A 19,068-nucleotide genomic window follows, 5' to 3' on the forward strand; every position below is an offset into this window, starting at 1 on the left:
AGGGGTATGCAAGAAGTCAGAGATATACAAATAGATCATAACTCAGTTTGGAGAGTCCTATGAGTCAAGTGACAGCATCTTATTCACAGTGTGTGTCTGTCTAGACACGCACTCTTTTCTTCATGCTGGAAGAGCTGTCAGGTTTCATTGGTACCTGGGTAGAGATCCAGGCATGAAAACTGTGACTACTTTACAGTTTTGGCACATGGGATTTGTTGATGTGCTCAGGTGTTTATTCTTATCCTGATGTACATGCTTGGAAATGTGGCAGAAGGCATAGAAAATACATGCTTATTTGTTATGTGGAGTAAATGCTCTGCTTTTTTCATCTAGTCAATTAAGATGCTGTTTGTAAGTACAAAATGTTTGTTCTAGGCAAGCTGATATATGAAGTTGAGCTGGGGCTGCATCTTCCAGGAACAGAGAGTCCTGTGGAATTGTGTACTCGCTGTTTGGAGCCGGGAGAAGTGTCAAATGCAATTGGATTTTGTAATGTCTCTCCAGCTTCTCAGTGTGCATATCAGTGATGGTGGTTTGCTTTTCTTGATAAACTCATTCAGCTATTAAATTACTGGAAAGGAATCCACCACTTCAACAGAGATGCCCGAATGAGTCATGTGCATTTATAAATATAAAGTATGTCATTATGGTTGGTTTTGACCCTAAAAAAAAAGAAACCACTTCACAGTTTCCCTGTTTTTTCTTAAATTTAAAAACACACACCATCTTATTTTCTCTCTCTTTTTTTCTTTTTTATTTTAACATAATAAGAGGACTTCAGAGTTGCTGGAGAAGGGAAGATCGGTCCATCCCACTCTTACCTAGTTTGACCTGGTAATGTGTGCTTGCAGCCCAGAAAGCCAGAAAACAGTATCCTGTATTGCAACAAAAGAAAGGTGACCAGCAGGTCGAGGAGGGCATTATCCCCCTCCACTCTTTTGAGACCCTCCCTCCCCCCCCCCCAGTCCTGTGTGCAGCTCTGGGGCCTCCAACATAAGAAGGATATGGAGCTGTTGGAGTGGGTCCAGAGAAGGCCACGGAAATGCTGTGAGGGCTTCAGCAGTTCTGCTCTGGAGCCAGGCTGAAGAAGCTCAGCTGGTTCATCCTGGAGAAGAGAAGGCTCAGTGGAGACATTAGAGCAGTTTCCAGTGCCTAAAGGGGCCAACAAGGAAGCTGGAGAGGGGCTTTATGTAAGAGCAGGTAGTGACAGGACAAGGGGGAATGGCTTTAAACTGACAGAGGGGAGATTGAGACGAGCTCTTAGGCAGAAGCTCTTCCCTGTGAAGGTGCTGAGGTGCTGGCACAGGGTGCCCAGAGAAGCTGTGGCTGCCCCATCCCTGGCAGTGTTCAAGGGCAGGTTGGACACAGGGGCTTGGAGCAAGCTGCTCTAGTGGAAGGTGTCCCTGCCTGTGGCAGGGGTTGGGACTGGATGAGTTTTAAGGTCCCTTCCAACCCAAATCATTCTGATTCTATGAATAGCACTGGTATAAAACTCTGCACATGCCACTCTGAACCTCTGTTGCTTTTCTTAATATAAAACTAAGTTTTTTGTGGACCTTTTAGCATAGAGGCATTGAGGTGTATATACATGTAGTTGAACATAATAGGATGGTACTCTATTTTGGGTAATATCATACAAGTACCTTTTCACATACATACAATTTACATAAAACCATAGTAGCTAAACCCTTTCCTTTTCCCAAAAGAAAATAGCTTGAAAAAAATGTGTTTTCAGAGTAGTAACGGGATGATTCCTGACAATTTCAAACTAGAGTGATTCCTGCTGAGCTCCCTGGCTCAGGTAACACAGGAGGCCAAAGCAGATGAGCACAACAGTCCCTCATCCCTTATAATCGGTGAAGGCAGAAGCAGTTTTGGCCCTCTGTGTGACATTTATAAAGCATGACACTGTCATCTGCTGTTGATCTTGCCTGGAGGGGATTCAAGGGTGAGGTGTTCTGGCTTGAGTGAGACTGATTTGTTTTGGGTTTGGGTGAAAACCAAATAATTTTTCATTATGACATTTAGCCCTTGGAGATCCTTCCCCCAAATGACTGATGTAGGTTTGTAAACACCTAGAGCTCATCTAGTGTTGCTTGCTGCCACATGGGTGCCACTTAACCCTTGGGCAGTCAGTGCAGAGGAGAAGCATGAGGCAGAGTGGGCACCCCTTGCTCATCACTCGCCACCTGATGGTCAAGAAAATGGCTGCAGATCTGTTATTCTGGTAGTATATCTCTATATAGCACAAGATTTGTGGGATATAGAGAGAAAACTGGGTGGAGAGAGGTCAAAGATGGAACAGTCACAGAAACCAAATACCCTAAAGGTTGACCCTGTTGATGTTGGTCTTTGGCTGATTAAGCAGCTGCCCATAATCATGTAATTCAGCTTTATTAGGGTACAGTTCTTTAGCTGTTCATTCATTTGAAAGCGCTTCGTTTCCAAAAGCAGTCCATCATTAACAACAAAGAAGCTTTCTGAGGTGTTTTGGTAGATGCTCTTCGAGCAAGCACTGATGTACTGCCAGCCAGGAGCAGTTTGCCTGAGAGGTGCTGCACCAGCTATGCCTTGTGTTTTCTGCTTCTCTGAATAAATGAAATGACAAAACATCCCAGGGTGATTGAGGGAACATCACATGGCTGTGTGGCTGGCCCTGTAGCAGGTGCTGGACCACTGTTAATTTCAGCTCTTAGTATTATTTAACTGTCCTGGGTTCAGCAGTAGCAGTCATGTTTCTCCTTGTTGGTAGCTGGTGCAGTGCAGTGTTTTGACTTTCAGCTTGGGAACAGAGCTGATAACAAGGATGTTTTGGTTTGGCCAAGGACTTTGTGAGCCTCACACTCTGCCAGGGAGGAGGGGAAGCCGGGAGGAAGCAGAGACAGGACACCTGACACAAACTGACCAAAGAGGTATTCCATACCACAGCACGTCATGCCCAGGAGGTAACTGGGAGTTAGCCGGAAGGGCTGGGAGACTGCGGGGTTGGAGCTTGGTCGGGCTTGTTGGGGTGAGTTATGGGTCAGCTGGTGCTGAGGTGTTGTATTCTCTTCCCTTGTTATTTCCTTTATCATTGTTATTATTGGTGGTAGCAGTAGTGATTTGTGTTATACCTTAGTTACTAAACTGTTCTTATCTCAACCCGTGGGAGTTGCATTCTTTTCGATTCTCCTCTCCATCCCTCTGGGAGTAGGGGGAGGGAAAGAAAGGGGGGAGTGAGTGAATGAGTTACCTGACTGGGTTTAAACCACGACATTAACGCAATAAACTTCATGTATGTGACACAGGTGGTGAATGGGAACTTGGTGCTTTATTTCTTTTTCATTTTGACAAAGCAATGAAGTCATATGCCAACATGGCATGAAACCACATTTCAATTTTGTAAAATAAAATACAACAGTGCTATGCTAAAATACCAGGAAATCTTGAAGGTAGTGAAGGGGGGAGTATAAATATAAAGTGCTTCAGAGCCTGGAAGGTTATGAGGCATTAAAGCAGTGCCTGGAGCCCTTTGGTGCTGTATAAACTCTTCTGTTACATAAGCATATCTTCTTATGGCTTAACTCATGGATATAAATTCCCTCCAGGCTGATAAGAGGACCTTGCTTCAGCCTAGAAATCTCTGCTATTTATTTACAGGTTTTTGGGACAGTGATTTGTGTTTAACTCTTTCTGGGCTTAATGGTTGTTCCATAGCAAAAGTTGTTGTTTTGACCATAAAGCTGTGTTGGTGTTTGCTTCCCTACTGAGTCTTTGCTTAAATTGTATTTGTAGCCTCAAATCACTGCAATTTCACGAAGGACTCTCCTACAGATTGTAAAAAATCTGCCACACTCTTTGTCCAAACAGGGTCGGGGTGTTCAGGAATAATCAGCCTAGGTCTCAACCTGACAGAATATGGATGTTGCTGCCAGTGCCTCTGGAGGAAGCAGAGCTGGGGAAGGCTTGTGGCAGCTGGATGTGCTGCTGAGTTTGGGTCAGGCTGGACTGCGCCTGCAGTGTCCGGTCAACCTCAGTGCCCAAGTGAAATAATCATCTGGGTGGCTGCTGCACCTGGAATTGTTTGTATGAACGGCCTTTCGCCATGAATGGGCTTAAAGCAGTTTGATCAATGTGATTCCAAGGAAAAAGTAAAGCGATACTTTACAGAGCCTCTGCTCTTCTAGTCTTGGATGGAGAAATGTCTTGAAATCGTCTGTGTATTAGGGTAGTTTGCATGCTCTGGCATGCTCTCTGGTGAGGATGTTGGAGCAGCTGAAGCTCGGTGATGCCTGAGAGATGAGTCACTTGTTTGTCGGAGTCTCGGTGTTTCTGACTCCTCAGTGACACTGGCTGGCAGGACAGCACCAGCGTGCTTTAGGATGCCTGGGGCCACTAGCGCTTTGGCTTGCTGAAGCTCACAGTGCTCAGCACAGCTTTGTGTTCACACTGCAAAACAAAGAGCTTTTACTACTTAAAGGATATTGTGTGTTTTAATTTTTTAAATGTCCATGTTGCTGCATATTTGCACTGAGAAGAAAGACTGCAGAACAGATGGTTGCCTATGGAGAAGATGGTGAAGTTTCTTTGTACCCGTGGACAGGCTCTGGACCTCAGGCAAGCATGTGTCCTGCCTAGATGTGGTAGGAGCCATTGTGAGGGCTATCTCCAGCTCATCTTTGTCCCACTCTCCTTCCCACTGTGGCAAGGCAGCACATGGCACTTACTCACCTGAGTTAGGGCTGTTGGCAGCTTCTGATGGAATGCTGGATTTTTGTTTAGTTTTGAAAATAATCTATATCCCCAAACCCTTCTAGCTGCTTCTCAGAGAACTGAGAGCAAGCTATCCTTGGCCAAACATGAACTTTTGTAGGATTTGGCTGAAAAGTGTCTATTTTCAGTGCTTTATTTCCAAAAGTAACTTTGGCTGATCGGAACCAGAAAAGTAAGTTTTTTTTGTTTTTTTCATCTACAGTGATGAAATTATTCATATGAAAGGGTTATGTGTTGGATCTAATAGGAACATTTTGGAGTTAGAGCTTAGATAAATACTTGCCCATTTCCCTGTCTCAATAGGGATGACTTTGAGAGGTGTATTCATTGTCTTGGTATTATTCTTGCACAGGGAAATACACAGAGTTCTGGCACAAAACTCTCAGTAAAGTTTAAGCACTTGCAGTGTCAATGTCTGTGTCAGTGTGGCCGTTCAGGTAACCTGCAGTGGAAATGAAAGCAGGGGAAAGGCACTTCTTGGACTTGATTCATCTCATTCTGAATAGGTCTGATGAAGACGTATGTACCACAGTTATTTAAAGCTAGTACAGTTGAATGTCATTCAGGGTAACTGAACAATACAAATCTCTCTTTTATTCCTCTTCATTCCTGGTGTTTCATTTTCCCCAGTCACCTGTCAGTTGTTTGGCATCCCCCAGCAATGCCAGGTCGGGTGTGGAGCACTGGAGCGGCTGCTGGGAGGTGGATGCAATTCCTGATGCCGTTACTGGTTTGCTGGATTTTTGCTAAAATCTTTGCTATGCCTCAGTCTCTGTCTGCTGTAAATAGATTATAATGTTTGCCACTGTTGTGAAGTGCTTTGTTTTCCACAGGTAAAATGCTAGGAATAAACTCTTTATGATGCTGTTACACAGCATGCCCCTCTTACCTGTTCATCACCTGTAGTTCCTCTTTTGATATTCTGCTTGTCCTTTATTTTCACTCGGATGCAGTGCAAGATCCTAAGGTGTGATTTTTGTAGACAATTCAGAAGGCAGGGGGTTTGATTGATACATTTTCAAGACAAAGATTTGGCCTCTGAAAGCTGGGGTGGGAAAGGAGAGAACTTCCACACGTCCTGCTTGCACAGTTCCATGGGGTGCCTGTTGTGCATCAGGGCTGGTGGGGGAAGAGATCAAGAGATTTGGGAGGGCCCCTGCTTCTCTTATTCCAATAGAACAACTTACTTTTTTTTAAAGAAACCTCATGGGACACCTGCACAAGAGCCTTCCAAGCTTGAGAAGATATTTGCTGGCTTATCTAAGCTAAGCAAGGCCTGAGTAACAAGTTTAATCTCTGACCTTCATTTGCTTTCCAACAGCCTCCCAGCTCTTAGTAAGTAAGACCCATACACTAATTTTCCTAGCAATATGCCTGTGTAGTTGCCATTAATATGAATAGCAGCTATTACTTGCTAAAAAGACTTGTTGGTTAACTGTGTATTTATTGTAGGTTGTTTGAATAGAGGCAGAGTGTGATCACTGTTATGTAGCAGCTGCAGGCTTGAGGAAGGGGGAAAGAGAAAATTAATTGGCAGGTTGGTTATAACTACTGGATGGCATGGGCTTTCTGTGCAATTACATGCTCAGCACGTGCCTTGGAAATAAACTGACCTGCTTGGCTAATATGTCCTGTGTAACTGAGGCAGTAGGCTTATATGCAGTGCATTCCATCAGCAAATGTTTGTGGAGCGCTGAGTTCCTTCCTAAGCTGAATTCCTGCCCGGTGTAAATCCTGCACGAGTCTTACTAGGGAAGCTGAGTACTGTGGGCAAAATTTCTCACTTGAGGTCATTTTTGATGGTTTTCCTAGTTCATTAATCTGGCAGGGATTTATAGACTCATAATGGTTTGGGTTGGAAAATATAATGGATGGGAACCTAGCTGAGAGTTGATTCCCTCATGACTGAGAGACATAAGAGTATGTTGTTTGTCACAGTGTATTTGGTAGAATATGTATGTTTATGTTCATCAGGACTGTTGGAAAGAGACAGGAAAACATAGGTGTGCAGCTGCTTTATGACCTTCCTACTTGGCTGCACTGGGGTGCAATGCCAATGCTCTCAGAGTGAACAATGGTGAGATCATGAGAAACTGCACAGGCCCACGAGTAAATTATTAGAGATCTGGCATGTCTAACCGGCATCTAACAAAGCCGGTTGTGTTTCTAAGGGTATAAAAGGGAGACCCTCTTGTGGCCATGAGAGAAGCCTCACCTATGGGAGTAGTAATATTCCAGTTACCTAAGACTCCTGGCATTGGCTGCAATGGGGCTTCCCAGCTGGAAATGTGGGCCTGGATGATGATTCAACGGTAACTGGTGATGTATTTCTTCTTAAACTCTGTTCTCTCTATACAGTGATAATTTAATTCATTGCTAACATTTTTTTTGGTACTTTACTTATATACCTATACCTCTGATTTGCTTGATTGTACTTATTCACTATATATAGAGAGATATTTACCTAATTCACATCAGTGTGCTTGCTTTAGTGTGCTGGTTTAATAAACTCTGCATATTATACAGCTAGTGTGTGATCACTTTGTGGTGTACCCTGTCTGTCAGCAGTACAGAAGACACCTTTAAAAGTCATCAAGTCATCTGGTCCATACATGATGTTAATGTATTAGAGCTTTGAAACATTGAGTTCTCTTATTTTGGCAGCTGGAGTCATTCTGAGTTGTAATTTAAATGTCTGTTTAATAATCAGAAATGTTTTGGAGTTTTTGTCAGTGAGTCAAAATTTGATGGGATGTAGAATCCCCTGTTTCTCTCGTGCTTCTTTACACTGGAACATTTTAGTTTACCTTTCCATCATTGGAATGGTAAATGGAAAGGAAGGGTGAGGATTAAGGATGTTACTTTCTAGCCTGCAATTCATGTTAAAGAGATGGAGATAATTACAGACTGCCTTTAGCACTAAGAAAGATGGTGGCTTTCAGGGAATTCAATGTGCTTATCAGTGCTGGACTGTGTTAGTTTGTTCTAAGTATGTACAACCTAGATGAGCCATCCAGCCATTAATGCCTCTCAAATTCTGTCCTTCAATGTGTGCGTTTTTGTAGCTCTTTTCATGGGCTAGATGGCAAATGGGATGTCTCTGTATGGTGACTTGAGGATGCTTCACTGCGAGGAGCCTCTGTGCCTGTTCAGTTCCCCTCCAAATTTTAGTGACTGCTGTGATTCTGAGAAAGTTGCCTAAATGATGGCTTTTCCAAATGGTTTTCAGTGATGTATTCCTTATTTGAGTACTCTGGTGTTCCAGTGTCTCATTTACTGATGTTCCTTTAGCAGTAGTATGTGGTGGACATTGCCAAATACTCAATGCAGTCAGATTGGTCTCTGAACCTTCTTATTCACATCTTGAGACGTGGCCATCATCAGGGGCTCATTCAGGGTGCCTAAATTATGCTCTAGTGGGTGCAGTTCTGAGGGTAAAAAGTCCAGAGAACTCAGAGGCAGACCTTATTGTAAAGTTAAAATCATATATCTATACCTGCTGGGAGCTAAACCTGAATTCTTACATTTCCTGTGTTTTGAGTGCTTGACTTGGCAGCTGTAATAATGTTTAATAATAAGGTGTATCTTATTAGTGCTCCCTCTGAAGTGATGGAAAACACAGTTATGCCACCATGATAAGAACAAAACCAAAACCCTGCGTGACATTTAAATGAATTTCTTTTGCAAGTGAATAGGATGGAAACCCTTTGTGATGCATTAATGTTCTAGTCTTAAGAGAAGTGAGGGATCTTAAATGAGGGGAATTGTTATTGTTAGAAGGAGTAAAATCCATGGTTTAATATTCTATCACTGTATGCACTTAAAGTGACGTGTTTTACATTGTAAATTGGGAAGAATAATTCCTGCTTTTCTGCTTCAGGCCCGAATGGATATATTGATTAAAGTGTCAAACTCTTTCCTGAAAAATAATAAGGACAACCCTTTAGGGAAGATTGCTATGGCAGACAGACTCTAGGAAATGCCTAATGTTACAATGGCTGAAGTGTGATACCTAATTACTTGCTTTCCTTTCAGAACAGGAATGCTGTAGATCAAATGTTTATTTCATTGAAAGAGGATTGTTATGTCTAGGTCAAACTGAAAGGCATCATACCAGTGTGATTTGTATTGCTGGAGAAACATAACAAGAATCCTTCAAACCTTCTGATTGAGTGCTGTTTGGGAATGGTTTCAAATTATTTGTCACTGATTTGTCCACACACAGTAGTGTTTTCATTTGATTCTCTTTCAGTTACCCATCACGTTCCATCTTCTCAGAACTGAGAAAAATTCTGTTGTGTCAAGAAAGCAAAAGGACAAAGCTCCAGAGGCAGACTTCCATGTTGTGCTTCTTGCAGTTGTTACGCATCCATCCTTGGAGGTGGGAGAGGATAACAGAATGAAAGTTTTCTGTTATAAACACTTGTCTTTTCAGCTTGTCATCTGGGTTTATCTGTTACCAGTGTCATTTGCTTGGGCTGCATGTTCTCAGAATGTGTCTGTTCAATAATTTGACCTAGAGCTGCCTTCGCCCCCTCTGGTCTGCTTTTTTTGTAGCCTGGATGTGGATTGATGGAAAATATTTCCCAGGTCACTGCACAACTGGAAAAAATATCATGGTTTTCCTTCACCTTTCTCTTAAGCTTTTCCTTCCATGATCTTTGCGTATCATTTGAACCCTGTCTGAGGATTGTAAAACTCATTGAAGGCACTTGCTGTCTGTAATGTATAATGAATATTAGCTGTTGGATGCTGTAGCTTGAGTATAGACTGCAGGGAATCCTCCTGGCCACTGAGTGTCATTGTTAACTCAGGAGAAAGGGGGTGATGAGAAAAGTCTTTATTTGGGGAAGAGGGAGAGATGAATCTGAGCAGGGAGGTTGGGAGGGTGTTACAATCACTCACTTGGTTTGCTGAATGTCAAGGTTAGGCTTCCTCAAAAATACTGTGTGTTCATAGGCATGCTGGAGGCTAGACATGGTACAGACTAGCAAAATACACTACCATATTTGTATGGGCGAATGGATTCCTTGGCTGAGTTGAGTTTAATACTATGAGTTTCTGAGATCCTCTCATCTGGGCATCTGAAGTTGCTTCATGTAGCCTCTGCTGCTTTCCTGCTTAACGCAGGTCACAGATACTGAGTTTTCCCCAGAGCTGCTGGTACTTCTGACATCTCTCTGGACCATCTTACTTTAGGGCTTGTGCCCACTGAAGTCACCTCTTTTGTGCGGGGTGGACAAAAGCACTAACCTGGTCTGTTACATACCTGTGTAGGGCTCTAGCTGGTGCAGTGGGTGCGGGAGAAGGGTGAAAGAGGCAGGTATTTCTTTCAGCTTGCAAAGCCTTGAAATGTAATAATCTAGAAGAGAGCCATTACCATCAGAGGCAAAATTATTTCCATAGGAGGAAAAATACTTGAAGAGAAATAGTTGAAATAGCGGTTTGTGCAGCTGTTTTCAAATAGTGAGTGAGTTTTATTACCTGTAAGTATTGCCACTTTTCTTTATGGCCACGTGTGCTATATGAGCAGAGTGCAATTTTCTCTTATCTAAGCTTATAAATGAATACTCCTACTGAATGTCCCTGCTGTGGACTATTAGTAAAATCACCTTCATCATCAACACTGGAACTAAGGCAGGGTCTATGTTTTCAGGAGTTTGGGTTTCACATGTGCCCTGCATTTGCCTTCATGTTAATAACATCGACTTCAATGGTGGCAAGAGGAGGGGATGTGGCTGGAAGGAATGAGCATGGGGTTGGGAGAAGGGAACTCACAGGTATGAAGGAATGTGATTGCTGGGGTTGCCAAATGAGTGAGTGTTACTTTAACTCTTCTTCTGAAAACCTTCTTATTCTTATGCCTCTGTGCTACCTGTCAAAAAGCAGTTGCTCTGCAGGTTTGCATTCAACTCTGGGGAAAAAAAAGGGTCCAGAATGGCAAGTCCGTCTTAAAGCCCCTATATGATTGGAAATAAGATACTGGTGTTTACTGACAAAGCAGGACATGAAAGCCTCTCCAGCTGCCTTCACTTCACTAGGATTTAATAGCAAGTTTGCTATTGCCCAGCAGTTACGTTGCCATGAAAACACCATCTTTCTGGCCTTAAAACCTACTTAAACTGGGTGGGTTAGGCTGGAGTGGGCAGCCAGGAGGAAGTCCACAGTCTGCCGATGTCTTGCTTTCTCAGGGAGTGGAGACTGCTGGTGTGGAGGGAGAGGCAGGTACTTTGCCAGAAGCTACCTCTTTCCTTTGCTCTTTTTCTTCTGTAGCTCCATAGCTGTGGTTTAGCTCCTCGCAGTCCCAAAGTTGTGGTGGTTCTCTCCTGTTTGCGTTAAATCGCTTTCCTTCTGGCGGATGTTGATTCAAGCAGTGGAAGAGCTTTCTGCAGTGAGTTTGAGGCAGTTGTTTCCATTCCTGTGCTGCAAGACTTCAGTGATTTCTGGGGGTCTCTGGTGCATTTGGGCACAATCTTAAGTGCTTTCAAGTGCTAGAGGAGCAGCTGAGAAGTCTTTGTGCCCAAATGACTTTGCTAGAAATGGGGGTGGAGGGGTTGTTTGCTTTTGGTTTTGCTCAAAATTACTTTTCTGCTATGGGTGAAGATGTAATTCATCTCTGCTTTGATTTGTGACCATTCAGAGCTGTCTGGGAATTCAGGCATGGTTTTGCTCCACTCTGGATGGTTCCCTACCCACTCAATTCAGAACCACTTATCTCCAATGTCTCTTGTGCAGCTATAGTCAATACAAGCTGCAAAGAGACCTTATCTGTTCTGGGCAAGGGCTGGTGTTAGTATCACACCAGCATCTCCACAGAGCTGCTGGGGAGAGCACCACAAGGAGATTGAGTGGAACAGGCACAAGGACAGTAAAGGAGGATAACGTTGAAGCAATATAAAAGCAATAGAAATATAGAAACAATGTATTTTATCTTTCTTATTTCTTGTTCTTCATGCATAGCAAATTGAAGTCCTAAATTTCTACCTCCATCCCTGTTGACACCAGCTCCTGAAGCCATTCTGCTGGTCTTTGCTGATCTGTGAGCTGACCACTTGCACTCAGGAAAAAAGAATAAATCAGAGCTATTTGGAAAGAGTAGATCCAAGTGACGTATAGTTACAACGTCTGACCCCAAATCAACGTCATTTCCAGGTTTGGGTGTCTTGTTTCCTAACAAAATAATTCTAAGATGTCTTTAAATGTTTGTCTTTCCTGGAAATTTCTGTTTTTAATCAAAACCCTCTTGCTCTACAGCAGCTGTATGGTGGAGTGCTTTCAAGGAATTAAATGTTCTTTGGGCCTTTATGTTTTCCCTGAATTTTGGGGGTGGTGATGGAGGATGTTGTTATTTATTTTGTAAAAGGCTTCCCCATCTTTTACTGTTGCTTGGCATAATGCATGTCAAGTGCAAGGTCCTACACCTGGGTTGGAGCAATCCCAGGCACAGCTACAGGTTGGGCAGAGAAGAGATTCAGAGCAGCCCAAGGAGAAGGACTTTGGGGTGTTGGTTGATGAGAAAATGAACATGAGCAGGCAGTGTGCGCTCGCAGTGCAGAAAGCAACCATATCCTGGCTGCATCAAAAGGAGCGTGACCAGCAGGTCGAAGGAGGTGATCCTGCCCCTCTACTCTGCTCTTGTGAGACCTCACTTGGAGTATTGTGTGCAGTTCTGGTGTCCTCAAAATAAAAAGGACATGGAACTGTTGGAACAAGTCCAGAGGAGGCCATGAGGATGATCGGGGCTGGAGCACCTCCTGTATGAAGATAGGCTGAGAAAGTTGGGGCTGTTCAGCCTGGAGAAGAGAAGCTGCGTGGAGACCTCACAGCAGCTTTCAGTGTCTGAAGGGGGCTACTGGGGAGGGACCCTTCATTAGGGACTGTAGTGAGAGGACAAGGGGTAACGGGTTCAAACTGAAACAGGGGAAGTTTAGATTGGATATAAGGAGGAAATTCTTTCCTGTTAGGGTGGTGAGGCACTGGAATCGGTTGCCCAGGGAGGTTGTGAATGCTCCATCCCTGGACGTGTTCAAGACCAGGCTGGATGAAGCCTTGGGTGATATGATTTAGTGTGAGGTGTCCCTGCCCATGGCAGGGGGGTTGGAACTTGATGATCTGAAGGTCCTTTCCAACCCTAAGTATTCTATGATTCTATGATCTGTCAAATGCAGTAGCAGTCATTTAATAAAAGAATGATCCTCTCTATGAAGGATACATATAGCAGCTATGCCTGCTTTTGGACAGGTACTTTATTAAGAAGGGCATGAGCCAGGGAGAGTCTTTATGCTCCTCAGCTAGGCAAGGCATGATCGAGCCTTACCCCAGACTCTTGGCTCACAAACCACAGTGATATAATGTGTTTCTGGATGACTGGCTGCAGCTTCTGTTTATAACTTTGCTGCAGCATCAGCTTCCTCTCTGTGTGGCCTCATGGGGCTGGAAGCTCCTGGAAGATGAGGAGATTCTTGCACGCTGCTTTGATTTTCATTCAGTTTGTTTCCTGATTGATAGTTAGCACAGAGCTTTTTAAATAGAGTTTATTTCAACGTGAGAAAATGCTAAGTGTCACAAGTCATCTGTCAGAAGCAGTTGGGACAGTTTATCACTTTGAAACAAACTTCTGGTTTCTTAGTAAAATTCTTCTTGCATTAGAGAAGCCTGCAAATAAGGCAGTAAAATATGCTTCAGGGTGAAGAGACATCAGCTGTTGATGGTTTCTATTGGGTATCTGTCACTGATCTTTACCTTTTCTCATTATCTTCCGCAAATACTCCAGATGTCCTGATATCAGTGTATCTGACTGGGGGAGTTTCCATGGAGTCTTCTGTCCCTCATCAGACATGCACATGGGCAGGACCAGCCTCAAAATGGAGATAGCAAGAATCAGGGATCATTTTTGCAGCCACTGAAATCAGCCATGTTTGGTTCTAGGAAAAGTGTCCATGGATCAGGTGTAGAAGGTGACCTATGTTGGGTAAAGCTGAATTCGTCACCTCCCCATGCTTTCCAGAGCTGCTGCTGGTGAGGAAGGCTCCCTCCAGTGCATGGTCACCAATGTACCAGATAGTAAATGTTAGCCAAAGGCTGTCACCCGGATGTTAATTTCAAAAAGAAGTGTGTTTCTTAGTAGTAAAAATAAACCCAGGTGTTAAATGAGAATACTGAAATCACCGTATTTAATTAAAACGACTCATTCCATAGGAAGTCCCCATTTTAGGCTGATGCACAACATTTCGAGGTGGTCCCATTAGTCAACTTTAAAGCAGGGCTTGATGTATTTGCTCTTTTTTTTTAATTCGATTCTGTTCTGATTCACAACAAACCCCATAAAAAGCCCCAAGTTAAAAACATTCCATTTAACAAAATGAAATATGTCACAGCTTTGGACCTGGCACTTTGCTCTTTAGTGTTTGGGTGACCTCTGTGTCCAAGAGGCTGGAGGGGGCTCACTCACAGCAGTGACTCAGGCTTGGCAAGGTGAGGATCTGCTCTGGCAGGTTTTACCCTGGTGGTTCTGCCAGAGACCTGTGGAGAAGCTGCTTTTGCAGATGGTGCTCCTTGGACTGTGCCGACAGTTACTTGTGGTCTCTGAGTGACCACCTGAGCCGCAGGGCGTTCCCTTGGACCAACTCTTGCTTTTTCTCTGCTTCTTTCTAAAAGCCTTGGGGTTAACACTTTCTACACACAGGCTGACGTGGCAGTGCGTTCTGTTTGTATATTCTTCCCTTTTCAGCAGCCTTTTTGCAAACAAACACTGCAGTTTCTATGCATGTTTACAATGACGAGCAGATGATGAGGGTGACCTAACGGGGTCCGAAAGGAACCTGCCATAGTGAAGGTGAACTGCTGTGTGCTAGGGCGGTGCTATTGGGAGGTACATTGGCATCACCCCAAGCTGAGAAGTAGACTAAAATAGTGGCATTCAGAGGCTCTTTTCTTTTCCACACTAATATTTCTGAAAACCCAATTCAGGCTCAAAAAATACGCTTTTTGAAATAATGACATGTTTCCAAACTCTGTAGTATTCAGCCTTATAATAATTGTTCCGTTTTTCTTGATGGCTTCCCTGTGTGAGCAGGAAACGGCTTTTTTTTTTTTGTCCCATTTTATATTTGGGGGAACAAAGTGGTGAAGTGACTTGGCCAAAGCCTAAGCAGAAGTCATCGCTGCACCACATACCAAAACCACTGTATTCCTGCCTTGTGCCTTTCCCCTCGCAGCATCAGCCATCTCCAGCAGCTCTCTTTGGTGCGTTTAGTTTTGCAAGTACATCTGTGGGTACAGATCAGTTGTCATTTCACATTCAGGTGCCTTTCTGGATATCCTGACCTGGAACTCCCCAGAACAAGTCTTCTGTTGGAGGGGATAACCCCAAGCAGCAGGGGCTTGGGGCAGTAGGTGCTAATTTGGTGTTAGGGCTCAGGCCTTGGCCCTCTGTTATTTATCAGTACAGGGCTGAAAGCTGCAGCTCCTTTTAACCCATTGGAGTCGTCTTAGGTCACAGTGGTTTTGGAGGGGGCAGCCTGTGGGTGGTTCTCCCACGCTTATTTCTTGACTCTGGTGATGTTACATCCATCAGCCTTACTCTGGCACCCAACACTCTGGCTGGGGACTGCAATACACCCAAATCAAACAAATGATGCCAGAGAGCAACCCACAGTTTGGGTGTGGATGGCTGCCCAGGTCCATCAGCTGCTTTCCTGTCTTGTTTTTAAAGCAGGTGAAACCATGTGGGGAAAATTATATTTGTCTGGCTTTTTTTTTCACAGCAAAACCTAAATAAAAATACATGTGTGCTTGCTAGCATATCCTGCCATCTACCCTCTGTTTGTACTGTTGTCTGCTGCTCCCATGTCAAAGTATTTATATCTTGTGATATAAGAGTATCTTTAGTTCTAATGTACAGTTTAAATGCTCTTCATTTTTACTCAGAAAGATCCTCTACTGCTGGTGGAACTCTGTCTCTGTGCCTTCTTCCAAAGGAGCAGACAGTTGAGTAGCATGTGTGGCAGGATGCAGCCATTCATGCCAGCACTGTCTGCAGCCAGGGTCAGAGCCTCCTCCACGGGCCCCTGCTGCATCCCTATGGCACAGCTGGGATGGATGCTCTCTGCTTTTGTCCCTGTGGCTGAACCCACCAGAGGAGCTGTAATCACCTTTAGGTATGGGGGCAGAGGGAGTTATTTGCTCCCCCTCTCATCTGCATTTACACAGCATTCCCTGGGCAGGACCTTGAGCTCCATCATCAGTCCTGTGGACGGATCCCCAGCAAGTGGCATTGTATAGCCCAGTTTCCTGGTACTGAAAAGAGCATGATAGCACACTCTTTATGAAGTGTGTGATCTGGGACAGCACTTGTGAGACTAACCTGAATAATCAGGCTGTGCTACCTGCAAATTGTTTGCTGTCTCAAACAGCATAAGGATGTACCTTCATTACTAGATGTCATTTACCCTGGTCAAGGATGGAACAGTATTTGATTATTATAGTATTTCATACTGAAGCAGGAGTATTTCTTTATTGAACAAAAATGAAGAAAAGTTGAAGGAAAGTGTGGTATGGTTTGTTTTGGGTTTGTTTGCTTGTTTGTGTTTGACTGGCTGACCTATTTCTTTTTCCGCTGGAAGGGATTTTAGTGTCCTGGCTTTGAGCTGCCCTCTGCTCTCCACCTTTGCCTCTAATCAGCTGGGATGTTTTTTAAACTCAAAAGTAACACAAAACCCAGCCAGGGCTGAACTTAGCAGGAGACCTAAAAATTCCAGTGTGCTGCAATAATGTTGCTGCATGTATGCCCAAGTAACTTGATAACCCGCTGAAAATATGAATTCTTCTCACTAGTCCCCTTCCTTAGTCAGGACTTCCCAGATGCAGAACAATAAAGCTCATGGTGAATATCTGTGGCAGTTGCCACATGGCCAAAACCTGTCAATGCTGGCTCGAAATCGGACTGTTAGTGTTGTGGAAAAGCATTCATCCTGTTAGCTTACGCTGTCCTTGAGGAATTAGGGTGCTGATACTTGTGGTGGGACAAGGAACCCTGCCCCACTGGTTTCTATTTCCAGTCAGAGAGGAATTAAGTCCATTTCCCACAGTTCTTTGCAACACAAAGCTACTAGAATAGCAAGTTTTGCTGCCTCTTAATTCTGAGTCAGACCATCTGACTCATCTGACCATCTTTATCTGCTAACTGTCCTGCTTACACTGAGGACAAACTACTGGTGTGCTCTACTTAGAATGGCCCCGAGTTCCTAGCTGGCCATCAGCAGCGGGGTGCAGCACTGCACTGCATGTGGATCACGTTCCTTGCGGCACATTGCCACGGTGCTGCTTGCTGAGAGCTTCCCTTCTTAGGAATATGCATCCTGTTCCCACGCAGAACTCGCAAGATGTCAGAGCATGAATAGCTCAAGGCCTCCAATTTGCTTAGAAGAAAGAGTTGTTAAAGCATACATCACTGATTGCAAGAGGAAATAGGAAGGGTTTTGACAAGCTGGTGGAGAGAGCAATTACTCTTAAGTTGGGGGACAGTAAAGGATGAAAGTATGAACGGGAGAAATTGGTAATTCAAATTGGCTTCCTTTCTTCTCTTGTTACAGGCTTAAATTTTCATGATATAAACTCCTTTAAGGGACTAGTGTGACTTTATTTCTTGAGCAGCTTATAGGTAATAAAAAGCTTAGGAGTCTAAAATGGCATATCTCCTCATAAAGTGACTTACTGGGTTTTTAAAATGCTTTGCAAAATTCTGCCAGTGAACTTAGTAGTGGCAAGCAGTTAGGCTGTTAAAAGGCAACCAGATGTCTTCCAGATTTGTACCCTGTCCAGGAGTGTTTTTCAGTGCAGCTTGAAAAGAGCTAGAGAAGGGTGTGGGAGCATCCACCAGGGTTTCGTACCATATCAGGCATCTCCATGGAGAAATGGATCCGGCTGCAGTTCCTGGGCACAAACCAAGTGAAACAGTGAACCTGTCATTTATATCAGTAACAGAAGTAAGAGCAGGTTAACAGGGAGCTGCCATGTGAGTCTGAGTGGTGTGATGGGGAAGAATAAGAAAATGCAAGTTTGGGAGTGGTACCTGTTAGTGTGAGACAGGAACAAGGAAGGGGCGGTTTAAAGCTCCGAGTGACCCCATCAGCCCTGAAGCAGAGTAGAAGAGTAAAATAAAATGAACAAATTCAAAAGAATTAGTGAAACCCCATCCCTCTGGTCAGAGAACAGGGATAGATGGAGGAAACATGGAAAATACTATTTTCATGCATAGAAAAATAACAGATGTGACAGAGCAGGAGAGCTTGACGTGTTAGAGGGCGTCTTACCTAGTTACAGAGAGAGAGTTTTGTAAGTCTCTTGCAAGAGTAGGATGTGAAAATGCTCTACAAGAAATATGAGATAAAAACTTCAGGAGAGATACATCCCTTTAAATTTAAGACCTCTTCTTTATGGATATCAGCAAATTTTCTAAATGCAGAGAAATATATTTAGCTTTGTTTTAGAAATGAAGGAAACTGAGGCAGGGAGGCTCTCTATCCAAACCTCTCGCTGCTACAGGACACAAGGTCTTCTGGCAGCATCTCCGCTTGCTTGCAAACAGGCAGCCTCATGGCTTTACCCACTGGTCATGTTCCTTTGGAGGCACCCATCACATAAAACCCTTCTGTCCTGCTCTGCAGAAGCAATCGGGTGCCCAGACTCCTGTTGCAGCCTCTTAGGAAAAGCCTTTAATCTAAGCCCCTGAATTCCCATGCTGTTTATTTATGGGAAGCCTTCTTAGGAAGGAGTTAATGATCTTGATATCTATGAATCGCAGAGCTGGGTCAAAAAGGCCTTTCAGGGAGGTGTCTGAGGAACATTTAGATATTCCTTAATCCCGGGGATATTTTTTTTCTCTCCTGGCCTCTGCAAAGTTCACATTCTGCATCTATGTAACTGATGAAATTTTCCTGCTGATTGGAACCTGAACAATTACAGCATATTCTGATTCCTGATAGCTGGGCTGCTAAGAACAGAAGAGGCTCTATTAGGAGATAGGGACCCAGCTGAGAGCTTAACAGTTGATGCCAGCTAATGCCCTCTCAAGTGTGCACCAGGAGTTCAACCTGCATATGCCAAATTAATCACAGTGTGGGGCACCTGCAGCAGTGGGTTGGTGTTAATCAGGGCAGGCTGGGGACCAGCATGCTGCCCTGGGCTGCACATGTGAATGGAAGGATTTCTCAGCTGCAGAGAGGCAGATACTCATCTATTAGCAACAAGTTCATCACTCTGGCCTCCCTTCCCTGTTTCCTGTTGCAGATTAACTAAGGGACAAAAGGTTGCTTC

At 43.9% G+C, this 19,068-nt stretch overlaps 1 protein-coding gene and 1 long non-coding RNA gene across 3 annotated transcripts in view; one reads left to right on the forward strand and one right to left on the reverse strand.

Annotated features, from left to right (window-relative positions):
* Nucleotides 1-19,068, reverse strand: part of FOXK2 (forkhead box K2) — a 430,591-nt gene that overhangs the window by 215,253 nt on the left and 196,270 nt on the right. The window lies entirely within an intron of this gene.
* The window catches only part of LOC134174643 (uncharacterized), an 86,265-nt gene that overhangs the window by 14,446 nt on the left and 52,751 nt on the right, over nt 1-19,068 (forward strand). The window contains exon 3 of one of the 2 annotated variants that reach the window (XR_009968737.1): nt 376-599. The exons of the other annotated variant lie outside the window; for it this stretch is intronic. This is a non-coding gene — a long non-coding RNA (uncharacterized LOC134174643). Of the gene's footprint in view, nt 1-375; nt 600-19,068 lie in introns of those variants that run through there. 2 annotated transcript variants of the gene reach the window in all.

Source organism: Pezoporus occidentalis, unplaced genomic scaffold (genome assembly GCF_034315485.1).
Source record: "Pezoporus occidentalis ecotype Australia unplaced genomic scaffold, CSIRO_AGI_Poc_V1 ctg62, whole genome shotgun sequence".
Lineage (NCBI taxonomy): Eukaryota > Metazoa > Chordata > Aves > Psittaciformes > Psittacidae > Pezoporus > Pezoporus occidentalis.